Here is a 22,699-nt window from a genome sequence, read left to right as displayed (position 1 = left end):
GGGGTTGTGGTGAGGAATTATCATGAATAAGATTTGAATGTCCAAACGTGGTATTTTTCTAAAGGCTCAAGTATTGGGTATGTTAGAAAAAGTACCAAAAGGTGCCTGAGCATACAGAAGTGACTGCAGTTACCCAGGCCTAAAAGCAATTGGGATAGTCACAATGTATTGGAGTAGAAAACTTGAACTACAACAGATTCAAAACCATCTGAGGATCCCTGATAGCTCCTCAGCTCAGCTGCCCACTCACAGCCAATTCAAGCAGAATGGGTGGTCAAAGGGAAGGACATGGTCCAAGCAAGGATCTAGTCTGCAAAGTGTTTTACAGCTGTCTACAATGTAAATAAATGGTAATTCTAAAAAACGTCCCAGCCTTAAAGCTACATGATGTTTTAGCTTCTATATTACACTTAGCTTGTATCAGCTTGAATCAAGAATTAGAAAGTTTCTGTTAAAATCATCTAATTGAACTGGAAGCCTAATAAAAGTGACAGTGACTGGGGGAATTTCTGCCTTTGTACCAGCTAGCATTTGGCATTCACAAAGCGGTAGGTTGGGAAGTGCAGATAATCCTACTTCCTGCAGTATTTTGAAGCAGAATCTCTTAAACTTGCCCACATGGGAAGGGAAAACTCCCCTGCTACAAGCACTGCCAACTGGATAATCAGTATATGCACACAGGGCAACTGGAGGCATATTTCTAAGAATTAAGGCTAAGAACCACTAAAGGCATCATAGAACCAGACAAGGAATAGAATAGAGCAAGATGCAACACTCCTGTGCTAGCAGCCACTTGGTGGTGGGGAGCGGTTAACACAGCAAGAGTGTGGCACCTTTCACTGTGGCACCAAATGCCATGCAATCAAAGGTCAGTTCTCCCAGTCAGAGCAGGAAATAAAGAACTAAAAAGGCCATGGCAACGAGTCTGACGGCACTGAAGCCTGAATTTGCATTGTGTCCTGCTCTCCGCGAACTTGCATCATACAGTCAAGAGAAAACCCTGGAGAAGTGATACAGCAATAGGTGACCCACTAGGTTGCTGCTGTAAGTGGGGAAGTCGTCAAATATAAATCCCTGCTGGAGCAGTTGGACTGAAGAGCTTCACACTGGACCACGTTAATGTAAACACTAACAGGTCTGTACAGCCTACATCGTTACCTGAACCAGCTACCTGAAGTTCTCCGCATTTCTTGCATGCTCTCGATCTTACTATTATTCACAGCATGCGTTATCTCTTCTTGAGGTTCTCAGCAGGTTGATGACTGAGAAAAGCACAAAGATAACCCTGAGCACGCTACCAGTCTCTCTCCATTGGGTGCAAGATATACAAGGAGATTGGTATTGTTCTACATGTTCTTTTTCTCCTTTCTGGACAAACAAGATGCTCAGTTGAATGGGACTATTTCTGTATTTCTAGCCAAGATGTTAAGGGCACGTATTTAGCAATATTAACAGTCCTAAATAGCATAAAGTGAGATTAAATATTACATAGCATTTGACTTGAGAAAACAATGCCACAACTTGCACTCAACACAGAAGCTGTGATGGAACGATGGGGCTGCAATCGTGGAGCTATGTGCAGCCCTGCAAGTTTTACAGGGTTCACATGACTTGGAATCATATCAAGTATTAATGCATTTCCTTGAGTTTCAAATTAGTTTGACTGAAATCAGAATTTAGAAAGCTAAACAGTCATACAAGCTTAGGAGTATTTGTAGATAAAAGATCACATGCATTCAGATGTGAAAGTGTCTGGAAATCTGGCATATTTGAAAGCAAAAGTGAATCTTTGTTTCATCACAATTTCAAGTGGTATCTGAAATCTATGCAGACTGCTGGCAAGGCTCTAGCATGAACATAAACATTCTAAATGTTTGATTTATGCTATTTAAAATTCATTATTATCTTTAAAAGATTCTGAATTAGTAATTTATGACAATGTCAACAGTCAAATGATTTATGAGAACACAAAATGCCTAAAATTATACATTTACATATTCGCTTTTCCTCATTCACAAAAGTAAACAAAGCTGGTTTTGCATTTTTGTCATAGACTCTTTTTTCTACAAGATATTGATGTCACTTCAGAAGTCTGACTACTACGGGAAGATCATTCTTGCTCTTATTAATCTTCATTTGCTTTCAGGCCTGGCAGGACAAGGGAAGCCTTAAAGTGGCCATATGTAAATTCTTAATCTGTGATTTAAGATTAGGAAATTATTTTGAAAATAACTGACTTCAGGTGTTAGGCTCACATCATCTACAATGGTTGCAACAAAAGCAATGTTACTTGCGTTCATGAACTTCTCAGCATCAAGCTCTCTTCAGAACAAAGACCACCACCTACATTTATGCAATCTGAGAGCACTGTGTGTACGTAAAATGTCTAATGTGTGCGACATACCAATATTAATAAGCACAAAACTATGTGGATATTTCTAAAACGCCTCTTCATAAAACAGGTCAAACTATACAGCAACAATTTCACGCCACAGGCACTAAAATGACCGTCTTGTTCATACGCTCAGGGAGAAGAGAGGGCTTTGCCTGACACTGTTCAAAACCACAGACTGTGCATGCTAGAACAAGTGCTGGGACGGACAACCTGCAGACAACAAGGAGCAAAATGGGGCAAGGTAGCCAACCTTGCTGTCAACTGAGGAGGGATCTCTCGGAGCAACGTGCGAAGGGGTTTACATGTGCTAGCACCATGCACCACACTGAAGGAAAATGCGTTTAAAGGAAACATGCAAGTCATTTACAAAGTTCATTAAAAGAATAGGCCAAAGAATAAAGTTGCTGGAAAATGCTGTAAACTAAGCTACTGAACAAAAGCAAGATCAAATTATGTGTCTTATAGCACCATGAATCTGCCTCATCAATTTTTTTGGTTGACCAGACTATTAATCAAAGCATTAAATTAATTATTAATTTTCTAAATAAGCAAAGGTAATTTTGTTAAAGTAATTAATATTTTTAAAACTTAGTTTAGCTTGAAAAAAACCCTCAGACCTCCACAAAGTTTACTCTTTTAACTAATACCAGCTACATAATTCAGACACCACTTTCACAAGCATTCAAATAAAGACTTTCATAAACAAGAAACTCTTATAAATTAGCAAAGACTATATATTGAAAGACAGGGCAGACATATGGGTTCTTCCGCAAATCTGCTAAACCTAAGTAAACAACCAGAATGCTGCATGTATTGTAAATGCTAACAGAAGATAAAACATTTTCTTCAGAAATGGAAAAATGCTAATCATTTCAATACTTAAGCTGCTACATCCCAAATTAATTATAAGCACTGTAAAATATGCTGTTGATGAAATAGTGCAGTAAGAAATACACTGAGATACTGCCAAACCATGACAAAGGTCAGTCAGCTATTCATTTTTTTAGTATTTTCTCTTAGTTTATTAGTTTGTGTTGGCTTAAAAAATAATATTTGCACAGTGCACGGCAGGTAAACAGCATGTATAAGCATTATTAGTTGTCATAATGCCCCCTAAATAGCCTACAACAAAAGAATGGACAGTAAGTGTACTTGATTTGGAATATATTTGAAATAAATAGAATCTAACCATAAATATATTTTACAAATGCACTGGCAATATAGTTATCAGCAACACAGGTACTGGAAAAATCTAGTAACTTAGCAGTTGTAACAATTTTGTGCATTTGTTTCATCTAATATATATAGAAAGTTTATACAGTACTACAACATAACAACAGATTGAACACTCCAAAAGGACAGCTTTTTGTTGTATTATCCAGGTAAACTATTGCTTAAAAAACCCACCGACTCCTGAACATTTTTGAATGTGATTTGTCCAGTTATTATGCATTTCCAGTGTTAAAGGCAATACAAATTTTGTGTAGGCTGCCTATTGTTGGCAGAAATGAAACTTCTTACTCTGAAACTTGATTTTCTTATAAGGATCTTGCTTTTAATCAAACAGTTAACACGACGACAAACACAACGATCATGTAAAAGAAGCAAAATCTCTGAGAAATACTCAAAGAGAATTTGTACTTTCTCTCTCTCTAGTAACACTTTCTGATTCGTGACAGCCAACAGTCAATTACCCAAGTGATCACTGTAAATGTACATTACACACACTTCTGATTCTTTGGAGCTAACTGTGTCAATATTAACCTGACCAAATTAAGAACAAACTGTCTCTTTTGTTCTTCACACTTCTCACAGGGAGAGCACAATATGGCTTTTGTCAGAGGTGCTCCATCATTTTGGCTCAAGGAAACTGTCAGTACAGTTTGGGATTCGTTATTCATGGGCAGATACCCTGATGGGTCTAATGAAGCCTTTCTGCTGACAACTCATTTGCTAAAAATACCCAACCATCACAAAATATAAATGAGGAATATCACTGTATCGCATTACGATTTTCACAATCAAAGCATTTATCATGATCCAGAAGCCAATACATACTGCTTCTCACCGTATCCTCTTAATATTTCATGGTCAGTACTTCTGTATTCCAGTTTCTTTCTATGTGATCACTGATAAAACTTTGTGACATACTTAAATTGCAATATAATAGGGTAAACACCAATGTTATAGCACACATGCAGAGCTAACAGTCTGTGTGCCATTTGTTGTAAATTCTGCTAATTACTAGACGCCCCCTCCTAAAGAAAGAAAAAAAGCAAAAAAGCAAGAAAGACGATCCATTTTTTAAAAAAGTTTTCAGGTAAGGTTGCTAAAAATGGGGAAAAAAGTATAAACAGTATAAGTATTTATGAAACTACACCAGATCACAGAAGAATATATTCACTATTTTACCCTTTTTTTGTATCAACACCACTGCTGAAATCACTCTGTACAAAATTCACCATTCCTGTAAGGAAAGATTGTTTTTTCTGGTGTACATTTCAATCTACCAAACAGCAGCTCTGCTGTTCTCACGGTTACTGATCTCATAAAGAAGAACAAAAGTAACAGCTAATTCTGTTTTCAGTTTCTGTCCCTTTCCTGTTAAAGCTGCTGCCCAAAGTTTCCAAAGAGCAACTAGAAACCAAAGAGCAGAAGAACGGGTGTCTAAGAGCTTGTTCAACCCTGTTCTGTACAGGCCCCTATTACATAGTATGTTTGACTTTAGGCATCCTGAGCTTAAATTAGTAAGAAATTAGATTAGTAAGAAATTTAAGCAGGAAGTATAGCATTCTGAAGCACTACCTATAATGTGATGAATTTCTATTTAGCATTGACCTCACCTCTTTACTACAGGCGATGGTTGTGCTTTTATAGGATATCTCATTTTCATTAAAGGCAGAATAACACCAAAAAATATAGCAAAGATGAAAGATCTCAGCTATAATAAGAGAAATTTTCATGCTTTGTTTAATGAAACTATGCTTGGATCTTTTCTACAGAACCAGTACATTTTCTGTTCGCATGTCTTAACAATAATCCACACTTTATGAATGGAGATCTTGGCTAAACAGCTTTTACCCACACTTGATGCAAGTGCAAATTTTGATTTGTGTTTAACTAGAACTGATCGAGACGTCTGTGTCTGGGAGGGGTTTGGCACAGCACAGGGCTTCCAAGAAAGACTGGAAATTCTCCATTCATTTAGAACATTCCAAAAGAAAGCTACCCAGGTAAACATCCAAACTTCAGCTACATTTTTCTGCATTTTCGGAGCTAGCTGAGACAACCAGCCAGCTTTGAATTTAGCAGCTGGAATACAACGTCTGCATGTATCAAAAGCGTACCATAATGGCCTATTTAATTTGGAACATTCACCCCCTCGGTGCATGAATACCTGCCTTTAGCAGTGATCACTACCTAAAATTACAATTGGGATTCTGCCTCCCCCTAAAAGAACAGAAATTCTTACCCATAAGCAAGATAAGCCCTGGGCCGAGGTGCATGACTAACTTTCCAGATGCTTTCTACAAGCCTAGTCCCAGAAATACAAAAGGTTCAAAACGTTCCCTGCTATCCACGCTGTCTCATGGGAGGGCGCACTCAGCCAGCTCCCCGCGTATACGTTCAAAGAGCACGATAAACCAGAAGGGTAGGAGTCGTTTTGATAACGCGTTGTTGCTCCTGCATGAGATAAACATTAAGTGCTTAGCCTAGGGATATAAATATAGATAATGGTGTGCATACTGTTGTGGTATGCACTGGAATGATATGATAGTATTAGATGGCCGTCATCACAAAACCTGGAAGACAAAAAGTTGAGCAGCAGCACGGGAATCAAAAAAGGGATGTACATCATCTGGTCTAGTGAGATGAATATGAAAGCCCTTATTTATTTCTATTTTCAAGGGGAGAAATTCAAAGAGCCTGTAATTTCTCCCTTTATTAATGGGTGTTTTCTGTAATACGAACCCTATGACTCAAAGAGGAACAGAACAGCCATTTTTTTTAGCTTTTTTGGCAGTTGAAGAATGTTAAGTAGTTTGGAGGTTAAAAATACAAAATACAGCAAAACACACACACATTTTATTTTCAAGTTTAGAGGCTAAAATGTCACCTTCTTTCTTCAAGTGCATCTTCAAACTGTACCTCTGTAAAATAATTAAAGGGACAAACTAGAAAACTTGCAGTACTAACAATATGACTTTTGCCTGCAGGCAGGGAACTACAGGGAAATGTACTTACACGACATTAAAATGTATTCTCACTAGTTCATTTTGAAGGCAGAAGTATGTATATATTTTTCTGGAGAAAACTGCATGGAAAGAGAAGTCTCGTATTTTGAAACCACAGTTAACAAATATCCAAAGCATAAAGGTAAAGGAATCGAGGGATCTGCTCATGCCACACCTTAAAAGCAAACATCCTCTATATAAAATATGCACAAAATACATATAAAATGCAGAGGAAAAGATCGCTAAGGTATAGTATTGTATACACAATTCAACACATTAATTGCCTCAGAAACCAAGAAAAAATAATAAACAATTGTCATACCTTAGTAGTCAATAGGCCATGAGGATATAACAGTGATATCCATTTTAATCTCCTTTATACTATTCTGTTTTCTGATCCTAGGTTAAGAATTTCCATCTAATTTTTCAGGAGCTTGTAAATCAATGGAAAGATATTATTGAAAAAGATACAATCTGCCACTTCAGTCACAAGGTTAATATTTAATCACAAAGTATATTTGATTTCACCATTGACTGATTAATGAGTAGTAAGAAGCAAAAGATGGTGATTTGCTGGGGTGATGAATTAAAACACACAAAAACATCACAAGCATATATACTGACCATGAGCTGCCTATTTTAGCCAGCTAAGTCTCAGGTGTAAATTTATATGCAATAATTCATACCTTACAAAGTAACTCCCGTGCAAACATGGTAATGCAAAAAACACATTTCTGGCTGTCAAGAAAATTTCTGGCAAAATTGATCAACCATTCATCCATTCAGGCTCTTTGCATACCCTTTTGTCAAAGAGGGAATACTAAGAGATTTCTTTCCTCTTCCACGCACTTATTGCAATGGTTTGTAGAATCCATCAAGCCTGAGTTGATTTATTGAACTGTCTCTTAGCTCAGCAGTATAACTATAGCAAATGAACTGGTAACTTCTCCAAAAACAGAAGTGATTCAACAATATCTGGTTTATTTAATTCCTTCTAACTTCAGATTAGCAATTTCTTAAAGGGACTGACTTGCATTCTGTAGAAGTTCTATCTGCAGTCTCATACCTGAATACTTTGTTTCCATTCCACAGTTTTTGACATTTTGATATTCAACAAAGACAGTTTTGATTTACAGCTGTCTGAATCCAGAATCCACCTAAATCTTCACACTAGCTAGTATGCATCTATTATTCATTGACAGTTTTCATATTTAAATTCAGTATTTTAGTCTTTTATGTGAGCTATCTTATTCATTATGCTATGAAAACTGAAAAAGAATTACCCAATTAAAATCCCCACCTATTTTTTTTATTATGTAGACAAGTTTACATGCATACTCAACTATTTTTATATTTATCTAAATACATCACTGGTAATGAGAATTGTTATAAAAAGTAGTTAAGGCACAAAGAATAGAGATATGCCGAGCAGTTTGAAACACTGTTTAAACATGGATTTTATCGCTGAGCATCGTCCATTGAACCCCATGGAGCACATTTATCACTCACCAGCTTTGCATTTTTCTTCATAAAGATATATGACCTTTGCCTATTAGATTTCATTAGCAGGGCACCACACAAGGCTCCTCTGCAGATGACAGGATAGAAAGCTAAACAACCTCGCCTGAAGGATTTGTGAGAACAAGCCCATCTTCAATCTTTGTCCCTGGGAGGCACTTCTAACACCTGCCAACCACAGCACTATCATCAGAAAAACATTTAGAGATTTATCTTCAGGCTGGTGATTATAAGAGATAATTTGTTTGAAGTATGGATAAAGTTGGTCTAGCATAAACAAACTAGCAGCTCAAATTATACGACGAACCTCATTAACTATTGATTTAACCACTGCAAATCCATGAACGAATGTTGTATCAAAATGTTAATTCTTCCTGAAGATATAATCAAGGAAAAAAACAAAATGCCAAGGCAGGATGGTTTAAAACTGCTGAGCTATTCTAGGCATTTTTAATGTTTGCAGCTTAAATTGGAAATGAAGACTTGCTTCATCATAAAAATGACAACAGTATTCAATTGCCGTTTTCCTTTAAACTTATAGTTTTGTTTGGCAAAATGTGCTATATCTTATACATTATTGTCACCACAGTGGGATGGAGCTGCATTTTCTCTCTTACTTTCAGAGAGAGACTTTTTTGTTTGGAGACAGCAGGACTAGATCCACTGTAAAAACATGATAGCAAGAAGCTAGAAATATTGTAAATGGATACTGGCATATGCATATGGCAGAAAAAATAATATGCAATTTATATCATTTCTATCATATATATAATATATATATCACACACATCCTCTCTGCCTGTCACAGAAGATAACTTTCTCCTAATCCTTGCAAACTACTTTCACTCAAGCTAATAAATCACCAGTTCTTGAACCAAAAGCATACTTAGAAATAACGTAGCTAACAGTCTTGAATGCGTTAATTCTATTTTCTATACAATAGAAGCGAACCCTGTCCCCTAGTGCTCTTTGGAAAAGGAGAAAAAGGGGATGTCAGACTTCATATTTCAGCTTCAGCTTCCAAGAGAGTAGCCAGCAAATGTCCCTATCTTACATTCCTGGGATATGGCCTAGCAGAATTTCAGTCTACCGTATTTCTACAAGCTTCCCCTTTCCCTAACACAACTACGCTGGGGAAAAAAACTGTTTTGTATACAGGAAGTAGAAGGAAGCCTATAACTCCAATATGGCATACCCAAAAAATCATTTTATCTAACTGTACTTAATAACAAAACACCAATGGTTTTTAGCCTAGGATGGACTGTAAAAAGAATAGAAATCTTTTAGATGGGACTGGAAAGCTTAGAGCCAAAGCAATCAAAGAGAAGGAAATTTTAAAAAATGCTTTCTCGGATAACACTGTCTCTCAGAATCAATTCCTTCTAGAAGGGAATGCTACTTAACATGAAATGATTAGTTAGCCACAAAAAAAAAAAAAAAAAGAAAAAAAGAAAAACACCACCTGCTGGGAAATATTTTCGTTCAATCTGAATGTTTCTTACACATCAAGGCAGCCATGCAGATGCACTTAAAGCTAACAACGTATTCACACATTTTGATTTTCTGGTTCAGTTACCAAAACTTATAGCAATTTATAATCCCTTAAAGTCTCTTTACTTTCAAGTTGTTTAAAGGTTAAATGACAACTTTAAATCCCAACTTATGGATCTTTTTCATGAATTCATCACATTTACTTTGCTAATTAATGTAAAACGTTTCATGATCTTTGTACAGGAACAAATCATAATTATTTAATCATTAAAGCTATTTCACTCTATTTACATAGATGAGCAAATGATTTAGCAAGATAATTGAACTAGAATAAAAAAAGGCATCAGTCTCATCGACACAGGCCCCCCTCCATCCAGGTTCATGCAGGATCAAAACCTCCTTTCTCCATTAAAGATCCTCCTTTGAAAATGATCAGCTGATAATACATCAAACGAGGATTCAGGCCCAGTGTTTTTAACAGATTTTAAGTTGTTAATGTGCCAGTTTTGCTTTGTTTCATTGAGTTTTAGTAATTGGTGTAGCCTGCATTTTCTTCTTGCTACCTCTATTTTCTTCTAGCTACCTCTATACCCACCCTTCTCAAGGAGCTTTTGCTCCAAGGTCTTCTTTTGACTTCAAACCATTGTTCTCAAAAACTGTCCTTCTTCCATTCAACTTTGGCCCCAAAGTCCTATTTTCTCTTACGAGTTTTCTTCCTCTGGTGTTGCAAATTCTTGGCTTATTTTATTCTTTATTTTCCCTCTTGCCAGTCATGAGCTCTGTGTTTCTATTCCCAATTCCTCATTCTCCTTCCTCTTGCAAATTGAATCCTCAGCAAGAACTACCGATGCCATTTTAAGAATTTGGTTTCAATTTTTTGTAGTTTTTTCCTATTGCCTCATATCTCTCTACTTGCAAATACAGCTTCCATTTGCAGCAAAACACTCTTTGATTGTACCTAAGTCTTAATTCTGCTTTTATCCTTTTATCCATTCCAAATGTTTTCCTTTAGGTTGCATGGACCCATGGCTCTGCATTTCCTGTGAAAAGCTCCAGTCTACCTGGAGTCTCTGGGTATTAAATAATACAAACAGTAATTATTGTCATCAGGTGTTCATTCTGCAAGCCTAAGCAAACAGGCCAATTTAGACTCCAAAGAACTAGAAGTTAATGGAAAGCTTCTCACTGACTTCAAAGGATTTTGGCACAAGACAATGACGCCCATGTAAGTATTTGCCTGATCAGCTCCCTACACTGACATTCTTCACAGTATTTCTCAGGCACTTGGGTTAGCAATTTCCTGGGAGTCAACACCAAGTTCTCTGCTAAGCAAGCACAAATTTTAGAAATGTGTTGTAAATTTAAGTCCATTTTGCACTAAAGGCTCATTTACTGGCACCTTGCTAAACCACAAAACGCCCATGTTGCCTTGTTAACATGGAGCAGCCCTCATCTGGAAAACAGCTACAGACAGAAGAGTAGTTTGTTTTCCTTGCTTATTCAGGTCTTCACCTTTCACCTAAGGAAGTTGACAATCTTGCTCCAAGACACACCAAAAGAAAGAGGGATCAAGGTGAACAAGAGGGATCAAAGAGGGTTTTTCAGTGGTACTGCCTTTAGCCTTATCTGCACTGCCTGTTTCTAGACAGGAACTAGGACCTGGACATAGACCATCAAATCCCACACGCTGAACTTTACCACCAAAAAATCCCAGTTGGCTTACAAATAAGAGTAGCAATTCAGCTTCTTGTAATTCACTTAAGTTTTCCGAAGGATTCTAATAAGCACTTACGATTATGAAAGTGAGATGCCTTTAGCAACTCATTTGTTAAACAGTCAGTTCCTTCAGAAAAGATAAGCGAGTCATTACCAACACAAGAAAAACCAGGATAAGACAAAGTTTTCTGCATATGCCTGTCTGAAGATGAGCGCTCGGTTACACTGGGCATAAGCTCAGCAGCAGCACCCTTGTCTCTGTTTTACATTGACAATAGCCAAGACAGCAGGTTTTACCACTGAGATGGTTCAAGTTTCTGAGAACAAAATACAAGCTGCCTGTGAGATTTCTTGTCTCACAGACGGATTCTGAGTGGCTACTGACACACAGGGCCCAATTCTCCAGCATATATGCTTTATTCAGCTGTATGCTTCAGAAAAGTATGCTTTCCTCTCCCTGTAGATGGGTGACAACTAAGATGCAAGGCAAGACAGTACCCAGAGCCCAATCCAGAGTTAACCACACTAAGGCACAGGATCACTGCTCTGCTGACACCAACATGTAAATCTAGTTTAATAATCAGTTTCCCTCGGGGCCCAAAGCAGCAGGAATAACCTTATAATCTGGTTCTAATTCCACTTGACGCTTATATGCAATCCTCAATGTTTAGAAGGAAGTAGGTCTTTGAGTGTTTAAAATTTTTTTTTTTTTTTTTTTTTTTGCTAAAGAACAATACTACAGGGAAGTCCTGAAGTCTTAAAATAACATGAAGAGTGGCATGCAGAATCATTATTTTCCATGTTCAGCAACCCAGCTGGTTAGTTTCCAGAAACTAGCGTTGATGCCAACCATGTTGGGTCAGTGCTGTCACCGCAGCTAAAGCAAATGTAAAACTGGCTTTGTTGGCTGCTGATAACGCGACCCTGTGCACCAGTGACTTCAGCTAGCACAAGTAACTCTCAAGCTGCCACTATAGCTTACTTCCAAGCACTTGGGTTTTGAGCCAAGCCTCATCTGTCTACTTCCAAGGCTTAGTTACCTGAATAAAGAGACAGACCAACTGTACAGTGAAACTATTAATAAACAAACATATTTAAATATAAACTCAATAAATAACAAATAAAAATTAACAATAAACACAATAAATATATAGCAAATTAACAGTGCATGTTTAAGTTAACCATAGGCATGCCATGCATAGCTGTAATGAATGCCTTAAAAACATTAATTTCCCTTCTACTTCATGAGTGCTTATAGTGCAATCATGCATTCACTGAAGCATCTTTCTGATACAGTGAGAAAAGATGCAAATAGTTATCAACAACACCAAAGCAAGATTTCATTTAACAAAGCAAGCAGGTTACCTATCACTTTTTTTGCTGCTACAGATCTATTGACTTCACTGGAGCCTGCTTAAAATTCAAGGTTTCAAAACTAGGGTTTTGAATACAATCCTTCAAACGTTGAATTTGTGTTGTCTGAACATTTAAGTAAATGAAGTAAAGACAGGTAAGTCAGATTGCTAATATTCTTCTTATAAATAAAATGTACTTAAAATATTCATGTCTTACTGAATTCACAGAACTGAAGTCACCCTTGGAAGTAAAAAAAAAAAAAAAAAAAAAAAAAAAAAAAAAAGTGTTCATGAGCACCTTCTTGAATTAGGCCCATAGTTAAGGCTTTCTACCCTACTGTCTCGTTTTTAGAATGCTCTCACTTCAACTTCTGTGAAATCTGATGTCTTTACATTCACAGCCTCATTCATTTTCTGATAATATTACTAAAAATGTAAACATAAGAAAGCTAGGAGACGGGCCTGTAAAAAGCATCCTGCTTTCTTTCACATCATGAAAAGATCCATATGGAATGAAACAAGGACTTTACCTCCACTACACTATGCAAAACAGTCTACTGCTGTGCTAAAAAGAGGCACAGAAGTGGAATGCATGCTATATTACTGCAAACATGCAGTAGAAAGGGAGTTATAAAGTAAAAGCTCTTTTAACAACTTGCATATATATGCTAAATGACACAACTCTATTACCCTAGTTTTAGCCCCTTGCTACTCCACTGACACCAAACAGTGGTAACATAGACCTACAGCTCTTTTGATGACAAAATTTATCATAATCCTCACCAAGAAATTTTTTTAAAAACCCCAAATCTGCAGAAGAAAATCTGACAGAAAAACCTAGAGCTTGAAAGATGCATAACCACCGGGTTGGTAACCACCTACCAACTACCTCCATTTACCCTAAAGCCCCCCACTGTCTTCTGTACCTCCGTCTTAGGAACTAACCATGGCTCTGCTGTATACTCCACACTTTGGCAAAGCGATGTTCTTATATACAAGACATGATTTATCTCTACTACTGTACTTCTGTCAGTGGGAGAGGAGGGGTAAAGAGAGGAAACGGTTAAAGAGACAGCATCCTCTGTCGCTCCTTTTAGCAAAAAGCTGCATGCAGATATCACAGGGGAGAAAGAAGATAAGAAAAAGAAACTAGGGACAGGCAGTGGTGGTGGAGGGTATCTCCATAAAATGGACACATGAGTCAGTACTGGAATAATACTTGTAAAGAATTCCCTGTTAATAAGCTACCTATTCATAGGCTAAAACATTGAAAAACACAAGATACAAGAAGAAATAGGAAATAAAGTATATATAAGTGCTATATCATCAGTGTACGAACATTACAAAAAAGGGGAGCAGCCAGAAAGATTTGATTCTCACATGTTTAAAATCTGGTTGCTCAGTCAAGTTTTATTCTTTTACACTTGCTCAACCACCAGATGGTGCTCTTGGAGCATCCGTGAACAAGATCCGCATACCTCCACGTGTGTCCACAGACACGCACACATGTTATTTCATATGGGTTTTCATACCTGTTTCTGAAGGGACAGTTTAGATATACCGTTCTTAAAAGAGGAGAGATGTCTCATACTTCTTGACATACATATTTTTCAAAATCTCCTTAGAAGTCTGACTCATTTTGGCAGCACCAGGAGCTACAGCCCATCCCCATCCCTAAAGCAGCTGGTATCCTGGGTGTTATCTGGATCTGTGAGCAGGAGGAGAATGACAGTTTGGCATCAACTAGGAGAGTGCACAAACTTTTAAGAAACACAGGGGATTTTTTTTGTTGCCCAAAACATGAGTTTTAACCTGGAAGCACTTCATCTCTGCAGAACTGTGTCCTACCATGATGGAGAAAGCCTGCAGCTGTTCAAATTAATGTTCATCCACTGATGTTTCAACTGGAGAGGAGATACAGCAGTCTTCAAAGCTTGATTGGCACATACAAGTAAAACAGGTAATTGGTGTTAATCTCCTAGTCTATTACTACTGTCTTTCATAATCTACATTTATTTTACAAAAATCTTTGGAAAGAAATGCTGTCAGAGCAAATGATGCATCAAATTCAAACAGGCCATCAAGATTGCTAATGGATTTTAATAGCAGCTATTACAGCATAATAGTATTTTCCCAACAGCTGTTTGTTTATAAAATTTTCAGTTTACAAGACCTTTATGTCCAATCCCAGGAGACATCCCTCAATTCATTTATAATCATTTGGTTCGACCTACACATAAATGCTGCCTTACTCGCCTTGTGCATGTTTGCATATGTGTGTAAGACACTACCAACTCCCAAAGCACTGAAAATCACAAGGATCCTCACAAACTAAACTAATTAGTATGTATCTTTGGACTTTATTGGAAAATATAAATTTTCTGTGATTCTTTTCTCTTCCTACTCTTGAATCACAGCCTGGATTATAAGGCATTTTATGTCTCAAACTGACATACCTGTTCAGTTCCATGTAGTTACATCTGTTTAAGACTTTGAAACATAATGCAGCAGCCTAAATGTAATGAAGGCATAACTGGGGAAACTGGCCAGCAGACATGTGGTCTGCAGAAATATCTTATTCCTGGTGGAGAAGCATCAGCTTGGAAAGATCCTGACAGGTTTCTGTCTGAGCTAAAGGAGTTGCCAGATATAAAAATAAGAAGCACAATTTTTTTTCCTGATTCTTTTGGATGCATGACTTGATAGAGTACATCTGAAATCAGGAAGATATGTGAAACTAGAACCCTGCCATGCTTTTTTCATTAAGTCATGTTCAGAATTGAACTGTACTTTACTAAATACAATTTTTTTAGATAAAAGCTAAGATAATTAGGAAAGGAAGTCAATTATAAACAGAGAAGAAAATTTTATAATTTTATTGAAGAGATTTTTAGACCTTGCACACTTGTAGATGCCTGTTTGCCCAGCTTCTTTTCTGAAGCTATGCACAGTATAAACTTGTATAATTGTCTTTGTTTTGCTGTTCATGCTAATCGATATGTTGTTTCCAGAAACATACAGACCTAATTAATTTTGCACCCATGTTGTCATCAGTAATACCCTATTAATAACAAACATTGGAGAATCTGAGGATACAGGACAAGCCACAAAAAAAATCATACACTTCACTTTAAACAATGCTCTTTCAGGACAGTAGATGGCTCTGATTTTCCACAGAAGAAGGTTACCACTAAAATTCTCAGCCAAGACCGTGATTTCCACAGTGGTTTGCCTGTACAGGGGAGTTCACGTGCACTAAGCAGGATATGAACAGACAACCTGGTAAGTGGATATTGTCTGCAAGTTCTATCAGGTAGCTTAACTGACTTCAAAAAAAAAGTCAGCTACCTTACAAAAAGGCACTTTTCACCCATGTTATGAATGTTCTCCTGGGGAATTAGCCTACAGTAAGCTTCAGCTACAGCTGGGCTCTGTAAATTCACACTCCACCTCTGTACTGGCTAATCTCTGCAGTCAGACAAGCACTTAGCTGTCTCAAGTAATCAGGTAACACATTAAAAGAAGAATCTTTACATTTTTTATCATGAAGTGCCTCAAAGTTCATGGAGCTGTACACGGAGAGCTACCTGCTTCTCTGCTTCATCCTTTGAACACCTCATCACACCACTACCCCTACTCTTTGGTTTGTTCTGTTTTTTCATATCCATTCTGCACAGATGCCAGAGGAGGTTGTCCTGCCAGAAGAAATACTAAAAAGGTAACAAAAATATTATTTTTCCCAAGACGCATGATGTCTCAAAGACCTTTTATCTTCCCCATTTTAGCCAAGAGAACTGCTCTGGAGTTATGGTCAGGTCTAGTTCTGGCTTTGCAAGTTGACAGAAGGAAAGCAGCTGGAAAGCACAATCTAAATGTGATCAAATAAAATACATGTCATTTGTATCTGTTACCAGCTACATATGAATAGGGCCTGAATAAATGCACCAAACAAGTTAGACTGCAAAACCCACAGCTGATCTTTATAAACCATCAAAGAATAGACAAAACTACCTCATGTCTGAGACTTACTAATTCTGAAAACATTAGCATCATACTGCAAGGAGCCAGTTTTGTTGGTGGGTGAGTTAATTCTTCTTTGAGTACAAGCGCTGATACATTAGAGTGCCCTAGTCAGAAAAACAAGAAGATGAAGTCAATTCAAGACTGGTATTTTTCCCGTCTACAGGTGGACCTCATATCTTACATAGGGACCTCATGCCTATGAATATGCCACTGAACATCTTTGATGGGTTTTAACTGAGCACTTTCCAAATCTACATGAAAAAGGTTATCTATCTGATAGCGGTGTTTGGTTTTTGGATCTCTGAGAAACCACCTGAATCTCAGCTTTCACAGCTTATTCATACCTCAAGATATTGATAATTTTACAGGTGCCAGGAAAAGGACAGTTTCCTTTAATTTGACTGAAAAGTGCATATGCAGTGTATGTGTAGGTACCTTCATGTTAGTATGCAACAAGTTTCACAATGCCTTATTTTTTCTCTGTGTCACCTAGGATCTTTCCAGTCCAATCTTTTTCCATAAAGCTTTAAAAAAAAAAAAAAAAACCTTTCAAAGCTTTTTAAAGAACAGTGAGAAACTGAAAGCTAAGTATTTGAAGAGATTACCTAAAAAATTACTAAATGCAAAATTCAGACTGGAAGACAAAGTTTTTGTTTACAGTTTCAGCCTGCTTATGAAAATTAATTTGTTTAAACGAACCTAATTACACAAGGACAGCAATACCTTGAACCATGCCCTAAGTAAAAATCAAGAAACAACTTCTGGAAATATTAGGTGGGGGTCCTTTGAAAACTGCATGTAGTACAAGTATGTATATGTATTTCATACCATATACAATATATCAACTCTGTGTGTGCATGTGCATATATACATTATGAAAATAGTATATCTGTAAGTACATAAATGTTCACATACACTGCTTACGCATTTCAATTCAAATTGATCCAACACAGCCAATCAGTAAGCACTTAGGAAATTAAACTTTACAAATACTGTAATTCAGGAGAACACTTTTTAATTATCCAAAAAGAACAAATAAACTGTGGGTCAACAAGTTTATTTGGCTCAGTTATGAGTAAAATGGGAATATTCTAAAGGGAAAGATAAACAACAGATGGTATTAATTCATTTGTGGTGATTTTTTAATTTAAAGAGTTTGGGTAAAAGATGTATTATTATATACTTTGGAGTTTAAGGCCTAAAACTCTGCCAACTGATATCACTGTGATCTAAAAGCAGGATAATAGTGATAGAAGTTAAAGCCATGTAGATGCACAGAGACATTCAAAGCCAATTAAATAAGAGACTCCTTATACAACAAATGATAACTTAAGAGTTTTTCAATATTTTCTTCATAGAATTTTCCTCACAAATTTAGAATACTTTAGTAGTTATGTTCTCATTTTTCACTGAGCTCTGCTCAACACAGCATGTGCAGCTGTCTCCATAATCAGTACGCTGGCTGAGATGCTTCACCCTAAGTTCTCACAATTTAGGTTGTAGAGTACAGCCATGTTGTGACACAACCACACCAGAAACCACGCATTTCTTGCGAATAAAGCTATTTTGCAACCTATTTCTTAGGATACATATAGTACTCAGCTACCTCAATTAGTCCAAGAAGGTTGGAAGACTTTATTGAGTTCAAAGTGCTATTTAAAAACTCAGAGGACTGGATTTAATTCCTGCCACTACTACAGGCTTCCCACACTATCTCCAGCACATCCCACACCCTTCACCCCTTATACCCTGCTGACCCAAAGAACTTCCAGTCTAACCATATGACTAGAAAGATTCCCCCAAAAAATGGGAAGATAAGTATCTGACAGAAGCCTGGGCTGAATGAAAAGCAATCACCACTTCAATATGTATACCATGCAAGAATACTCTCTGAATAGTTTTCTGTAAAATAAATCAATTGGGGGTGGGGGGGACACAACTCTTTAGAGGTTTCCTTGAATGTTCTTTGTATTTTCAGTATAGTACAGAATAGTATACAAATATAGCATACTATATTCATATAGGAATACTATCTATGCAGTATAGTATATGGGGTTTTATCTCTTTCTGAACAGTGCATGTTTCCTTGTACCGCTGAACAAATGCTGCATTTCTTGCTTGAAACTGATGGGTGAAGTGAGAATTATGTGCATTAGATTCATAGAGGGGGAGACTGAGTGAATACTACAGCTTTTTCACTCAATTCATAAATCATTATGGGATCTTTCAGGATTCATAATGCTCCATAAGAATAATATTTCACAGAACTAGCATGAAAACCACATGAGATGTGGTACTTCCTCAGAGTTTATGTCATTAATATATATCCAGTCAAATGTTTTGTCTTGATAGCAAGGAATTTTTCCATTCCACTGTGGAAATCTGTGCAAAATAAAACATAATACAAAATTTTAAGAGGGACGAATAGATGCAGAGTTGGAGCAGAAAACATAGTCCGGCTTTACTACGGCCACAATAAGCTGGTAGCCTTTAAAAGATAAAGAGATCTTTAACAATTTTGACCACAAACCAAATACCTCTTTAGACCAATTACTTTAACTTAACGTTCCTTCGTCTCACTGAAAAGAAAGCTAGCTCTCATTTATGTGTCTCAGTTTCTGCGTACTTCTCCTTAGTTGTTTCTTCTGAATAAATTATGTACTCTTTGTTTTGAGCTTTTATGGGAACTCATCCTAAGCCTAATCATAGAAGTATTTGATGAACAGGAAGTAATCTACCACTGCCATAATCATGTTAATAAATTTAGCCTTCGTTTTATTGGCACTGAGCATTATTCTGAGAGACATACAAGTATAGTTAACTGTAATAATGTCTGACAATGCTCAATCCTAATCTTTATGGAACCTATAAATACTGAGTAAACACATTCTGCATATTCTCTCAAACAAGTCTGCATCCTGTGTGCTTAGTTAAAATTACCCTCTTTTATGTATATGCGGAACTTATAACATTGAATATTTGGCTCTCCACTTACTGGGTCAGATTCTGATTTTAAATATATCTCATAAGATGAAAAATTGCATCAAATGAGTTAATATAAGTCACTGGAGACAATTTACACCAGAGAAATTGAGATACCAATACTTTTAACCAGATATCTTTCCAGACAGGATGAGCTTCAATGTCTTTCATATTTCTTCCATTTTTACTCTGTATCATTTGGTGAATTGCTTAGGGCTTTATGAATTTTTAGTATTGGCTTACTTCACATAAATTAATGGATAAAATATTTCCTTATAGCAAGATATTTCATCAGAAAACTCAAAACACTGTCCAGGATCCTCATAAATACCCTTATGTCTGAAATGACTTATCTCAGTAGTGACTTGGGTTCAGATTTATTGTACAGTTCATCAACTTCTCAGCATGTTGGATAATGAATGTTTCATTTACATTGCTAATTGCCAAGCCATGGTTCCTTCAACCTTTAACCCTTACGCTTTATCACATTATCACCATATGTCAATATAATTGCATTTAACATTCCAAATAACTAACTTTTTCACTAGGTCAAGATCCTTTTTTCTTTTTTTTTCCTAAAGCTGTTACCAGTAGGGTATCTTTAAAACCACCAAGAAAAACAGCATTATACAGATACTGCATAATTAATACAATTTATTCTTCAACAAAACAAAGCTCCTCTTTTCTGACCCAGTATAAGCTTTTTTCTTAAACTCTGCATTTGCCTATTTTAACTGAACCACAAGTTTGCTGTTAAACTTTTATAAAGAGCTTCAACTATACTTACTGTTATTATGAAACACTATCAAATATGACTGAGACCTAATATGAGATATCTTCTGTGCCTGCATGAGATTTTTGTTCTCTAGTTTTCTTTCATCTGTCAAATGACGCAGTTAATTCCACATATATTATTATCTTGATGTACATCTTGCTTTGCCCAAGTACATATTTGGCAAATATCATCCAAGACGCTATCTTAGGCTACATTTCTGGTCTAACAGCATTGCTATTCATCTGCTTAAAATAATACTTCCCCTCAATGGAAACCAGGCTGTACCTTACCTCTAGGATATCCCATGGACAAAATTACGTCACTGTGCTCCCAAAAGCCCCTTCCTTGCAGTTGACCTTCGTCACTCACTTCCATCACAAACATTTCTTTCAGCTCTACCACCTGCACTGTCAGTAGATTTTTTAGCCAGAAAAGATTAAGCCAAATCATGGACTAAATAAGCCATACTGTAAAGGAATTTTGCTGCCAAGTGTAATTGAGTCAATTTTAGTGCTTTTGCAGGAGTAATTATATTAGTCAAGTTTGAGAGAGAAATGACACTCCAGGTGATACAGTTACAACTGCAAAAATTCCAGCCTCTCTCCGTTTCTTTAAAACAAACTTTGGCAAGATGCCTTCTCAGAACAAACTTGAATTTCAGAAAGTTAGAAATTTATTTATCAAAAAAGGTCTGAGCGAGGAATCTAGATGTATCTTCACAGACAGAAATAGGCACAAAATTGCATAAAAATAAAGAAAATGGGTAAAGATAAAACAGAGTGAGCGTAATTCATTCTTCATACAGCAAAAATATCATGTCACTCAGCCATTTCTCATGGCTCCCATATTCCTCACATACATATTTATGTGTGTGTATACATATATTTATATATGTGTGCGTGTATGTGTGTGTGGGGGGGGGGAGAGAGAGACAGACAGACAGAAACAGAGAGAGAGAAGTGTGGTACACCTTTACACAGCATGTAGTGCTCAGAATTAGTCACCTCATCTCTAACAACAAACCCATGGCATAGTGCTAGCCAATAGCCTTAATTTCACTGATATCACACTTTGTGCTCTTCATCATGTTTTATGCCACTGCTTATGTACCTTATTAACTCATTCTCCTCTTCTGACCATAATTTCATACTTCTCCTCTGACCCTTAGACTGTCCTTTCTGACCAAATGTATAATGTCACTTTACTGATCCCTGAAAGCTCCCTTCTTCCAACTGTCTCCATCATGCACTTCTATGACAGAAACTTTGCCCAAGTCTACGCACAAACACAACAAAATAACCATACTCTAAAAATCTCAAACTATGACAGAGCTATAAAAGCATGAAATACCCAGCATATCTTATGAGGTTCATATGCCCCTCTCTTGTTGTCAGATGCGTTTAGTTGGAAAACAACATATAAAATACATACTGTACTAGTGGAATTATGAACACTGTGAGACAGTCTGGGGCACGTATAGTAGTAAGGCAAGTGGGAATAGAAAACCACTCATTCTGAACACGAGAAGGATAGGAAGTGGGCAAAAGGAAGCAAGTTAGAGCCCTGCAATATAGGCTTGTGTTACAAGGGTGCATAACTGTCGTAGGCTAGCATTGAGCAACTATGACATAACTTTGAGCACGTGCTGCTGTTAACGTGACCCTCTCACCAAGCTGTACATGATCCCTTTTCAAATCACTCACAGCATCCACCTAGTAATCATCCTTTAGTCACTCGCCTACTGAGCACCTTCTTGGACAATGAGAAGGACTGCTACTGCTCCCTACCAGCTTGGACAGGACAGAGCTTTCTGATCTACCTATACATAAAACATGAGAAAAGGCTGGAATCAGAACCACTAAAATGCTTGGAATTAGATTAGCACCCAAAATGTATGTACTCTTCTTCTTCAAAGTGTTTCAATCCATTAAATACATATAAAAAAAAAAATTAAAAAGTCAAATTTCAGGTTACCATTGGGAAATGAATATGCCCGTACTTATCCACGTACGCCCCCGCTGAAACGCAATGCAAGTATTTTCCTTAAAAGAATTCCTAAATATGAGAAACTTTTAGCAGTGTATGTCAAACTGTGTGTTCTTAACAGATTTGAGCTTATTGTGGTAATCCATTTCCAGCTGCTTCTGTAGAATCAAACTTTGTTTTTATGTTAAAAGATAATGTTATCATCACATTTTGTGAAGAATAA

At 36.9% G+C, this 22,699-nt stretch overlaps 1 protein-coding gene across 6 annotated transcripts in view; it reads right to left on the bottom strand.

Moving 5' to 3' along the window:
- LOC135324305 (protein prune homolog 2-like) overlaps positions 1-22,699 on the bottom strand; it is a 149,998-nt gene that overhangs the window by 62,165 nt on the left and 65,134 nt on the right. The gene's annotated exons all lie outside the window — the stretch shown is intronic.

This window comes from Dromaius novaehollandiae, chromosome W (assembly GCF_036370855.1).
Source record: "Dromaius novaehollandiae isolate bDroNov1 chromosome W, bDroNov1.hap1, whole genome shotgun sequence".
Taxonomy (NCBI): Eukaryota; Metazoa; Chordata; class Aves; order Casuariiformes; family Dromaiidae; genus Dromaius; species Dromaius novaehollandiae.
Note: the sequence above shows the minus strand (reverse complement) of the source record. Positions and strands in the feature narration are given on the sequence as shown.